This window comes from Lactuca sativa, chromosome 8 (assembly GCF_002870075.4).
Source record: "Lactuca sativa cultivar Salinas chromosome 8, Lsat_Salinas_v11, whole genome shotgun sequence".
NCBI lineage: Eukaryota > Viridiplantae > Streptophyta > Magnoliopsida > Asterales > Asteraceae > Lactuca > Lactuca sativa.
Window position 1 is genome coordinate 110624314 of NC_056630.2, and position 4351 is coordinate 110628664.

Genomic DNA, 4351 nt, shown 5'->3' on the forward strand with positions numbered 1-4351 from the left:
AGCATAAAAGATATTAAGTTTATATCAAAATTCTAATTTGACATTGGTTTCTTTTGTCTCAAATTTAATACCGTGTTTTCCAATTCTGACCAATTGACCGTTTAACCCGGTTACCTGTTGACGTGACATGACATGCTAACATGAAATGTTGACGTATCAAAATTGATTTTTTTTCACAAAAGAAATCACTACATTTTACTTTTTAAAATTTTGACATTAAGTTTAATAACTTGTGTTATTTTCCTTTAAACTTTTATATGAATTCGTTACATTATATATATATATATATATATATATATATATATATATATATATATATATATATATATATATATATATATATATATATATATGGGACTGTTCAAATAAAAACAGTAAATAGTGTGAGAACGTAAAAACATTTTTTATGTTATTATTCTGCAATGAATTTTGTATCGACAACTTTATGTTATTATTCAGCAAAGAATAAATGAATAGTCAAAGGTTAAAATTAAAATTAGAATTTACTACAAAAATGCACATACATAAGTTTATAATAGAATAATAACATTATAATGAATATATGACTAATCGAAAGTTAATATTTATATTAGAATTACTTCAACAATACATATATACAAAATTCATTATAGAATAATAACATAAACATAGTGTTTTTACGTTCTCACACTATTTACTGTTTTTATTTGAACTTACTTCTATATATATGTATGTGTGTATATATATATATATATATATATACACACACACACACACACACTCACTAGGTTACAACCCGTGGAAACCACAGGTAAAATATTTATAAAGATATAGGTAAAGTAAGATGCTAATTTGAGAAACAACAAAAGTAAATTGTTACATTTTGCATTTTATGTGCTATTGGGATAAATGGAAAAAATAGGATCTAACTAAATTAAAGAATTAATAAATAATATAGTGGTAATTTAGCAAACCAGTGTGAAGAGTATTCGAGTATGATAAATCGATAAATAAGAAACCATTGTGGTCGGTGGCCACAAGGAACTTTCGTTAAAAAATATATGGATTTCATTAATAAAATACTTTGGTTAAACTATAAAATGGTAAAAAAATGGTGACTTTTATGTATATTACTATAACTAAAAATATTTAGATGCAGAGAAACCCAACATTATTTAACTTTTCTTATTAAATTTTGTTCCATCGCAAAAAAATCTTTTTTAAAATGATACACTTCAAATCCCCATAAACAACAACCACACACACCTTAACTTTTTCATAAAATCGGATTCCATTGCAATATCCTTTTATCCGGTAAAACCAAAGAGTCGAATGTTTCTATCCATTGACCTAACCACTATGTATTTTGCATCAGGATATGAACCAAACATAAACCTGTAAAGAGATTAAAAATAAATAAGAAAAATAATGAAACAAGCCAACGTGAGATCCTTTTTGACAACATATCCATCTGACCCAACTAATCAAATATAGTGGGTGATGCAGGTGAAGGAAAAAGCATGTCTTTTCCAACATCCATTATTGTGCACATCTACCTAGGAGTAATATCACAAAGCCTATCAAACTGAGCAATTCTTTTAGTCTTGACTTTGTTTATATAAGTCGCCTCCAATTAAAGGATTAGTGAAAGCTGAACAAAATCAAACAGAATAAGCAGTGAACTAATAGATTGAAATGTTGACAAAAAGTACATATAATGTCCATTTTTAGACTATTATCTCTTTTTCTACTTCATTATACTTAAATTTTATGAACTTATCCATATAATAGTCAACACAAAGTATGAAAATTAAGGTATTGAAGTCTGTAAACATTATTTTGTATAAAAATTGTTAAATTGCAGAGTGGTGTGTGAGGAGGAAAACATATTTATTTTGAAATATGACAACCTGTTTTGGAAAGAAAAAAATTGTAGAGTCGTTATATCCTCACATGGTATCTATGGGTTTACCTGCAACAATCTGCATACAAAATAATTAATATCTGATTGATTATGGTTAAAAATGAATTTTAATATATTAAAGAACCTAAGTAAGAAAATATATGAAGAACCTGGTCAAAAAATCATACTTAAATTTCTTCTAATTATAACCTTAAAACTTAAAGAAGATACCAATTATAAGCCGTCCAAATACAAATAAATTATTAGTTATACAATTGAGCAAACTTTTCAATTTATGATGTTCTAATGATTAAAATTCGAAACCAAAATGCTATATTTGGATTCATTTTATAAAGTACGTATTAATAAGTAAAAATAAATGAGAGGACAATCCTATAGTTCTGTGATACTTAACTTATTATGCTTTAGAATCAAGTTGCACCCCATCTTTCATCATCAAGACTTTCTAACCATTTGCAATTCCATAGGTGTCACTTCAAAACCAAACCTTTTACACATCACCTTGTGAAGAAAATGATTATCAAATCAACAAAAATCTTCTAGAAAAGAGAAACCCAACTGAGGACTCATCTAGAACATAATCAATCTATGAAACAGATAGAAAAATAATGTCGAGTTAACATAAATGTTTCATGAAGATGAAAGAAAAGAAAAGGTGAACCTGTCATCTAGGATTTGTGAACTCCATTATTTTTTATTGATCCATTAATACATGCAATATATGTCCTCTAACTATTATAAAAATGTAATAACGTAGATGCACAAAAATAGAACACATATTCAACTTAATAATAAATAAAGATCAACTAAATTTTTTTGTGTATGTCTTCTAGTAGGTTCATTAATTTCTTAGCCAACTGCTGCCTCCCAAATTCAGGAGTTATTGTGACATGAACATGCCATGACCAATCTTACCATTCAACTTTAACCATGACTATAGCAAAGACACATACTTGTTAGATAAATGAAAAATATAGATGAATAACTTCAACAAAGCCAGAAGATAAACATCTAAAGTTTTCAAGAGAACATATTTGAGGGAAAAATCATTGAGAACTCTTCTATGTAATTTTTTATGCACCGTGTGAAATCCGGAATTAGTTTGGTTTCTCAACTCAATAGATGAAACAAAACTCTAATTAGAAAAGGAATTCCATATAAGCTGTTAGTTGTGCAGATCTCCCAACATGGTATACAGTTTATGTACATAAAGAAAAATCCAAAGTTTATTTTACACCCTAAAGCCGTTCTCGTAGTCTAAATGATAAAAAAAAAAGTGTTACCAGGTTAGGACATAAAGAGAGATGAAACATCAAGATGCACTGCTTTCACCAATGCTTTTACTCCATACTTAATTGAAGAAATTGGACCCCGAAATTTGTAATCTGCATCAATAAACATGAATTAACGAAAACATGGAGGGAAAAAGATGGAAACAACGAGACACCAAGATATGGTCGGAGCTAGGGTATGAGGAGAGTTGGGGTAGCCGGGTAGGGGTAGACATTGGGAAGCCAAAAAAAGAGATGATAACTCAGTTGAACAGAAGAGAGATAGATAACAGTATCCCATCTTCATCTCCAGTTAATCGATACGTAACACAAACAGTTGTTTGGTGGTGGTTTGTTGATCGGAGGTGGGTATTGTTCCAATGGTTTTCAAAATTTGAATCTCGAAAGAAAGGTTTGGGTGATACACTTGAAATTGACAGTAATTAAGGAGATGATTTCAAAAAATATTTGTGCTGATTTTGCGGGATTCAAAATAAAACATGTTTATACATATTGAAGGGCCTATTGGGTAATTTACATTGAAATTTTATGTAAAGAGGAGACGCCACGTGGCTACTATATGACTCTTTTATTAAGTAGGGTGAGATATATATATATATATATATATATATATATATATATATATATATATATATATATATAGTTAATATAATTTTTAGGTAAAAAATAAATTATAAGTATAAAAATATATAAAAGGAGAGAGTAAACTTTATTCCCGAAATGAATATGATTACTTTTGAGTTGATACTATTATGTCTCCATAAATAGGAAAAAAATGGGATAAGAAATAACATTTTCAATCGAGCGATTAAGAATTAGACTAAACTGCACGAATGGTCCTGTGGTTAGCTGAAAATTGCCACTTTGGTCCAAAAAAGTTTGGACTAGCATCAGAGGTCCAAACTTTTTATTTTATTGCGAGTTTGGTCTGATTTTGTTTGAACTTTTTTATAAAGACGATTTTGCCCATGATTATTAATATTTTAATTTTTTTTATTGCAACAATTAAAAAGAATTAAAAATAAAAGAAAATAGAAAATATTCTCTCTCTCTCTCTCTCTCTCTCTCTCCGAATATGAATTAAGTTCATCAACAAACTTTTGTATCTGGAATTCAACAAACACGCATTCTTCATTTCACCCTTATCTTTTTAGAT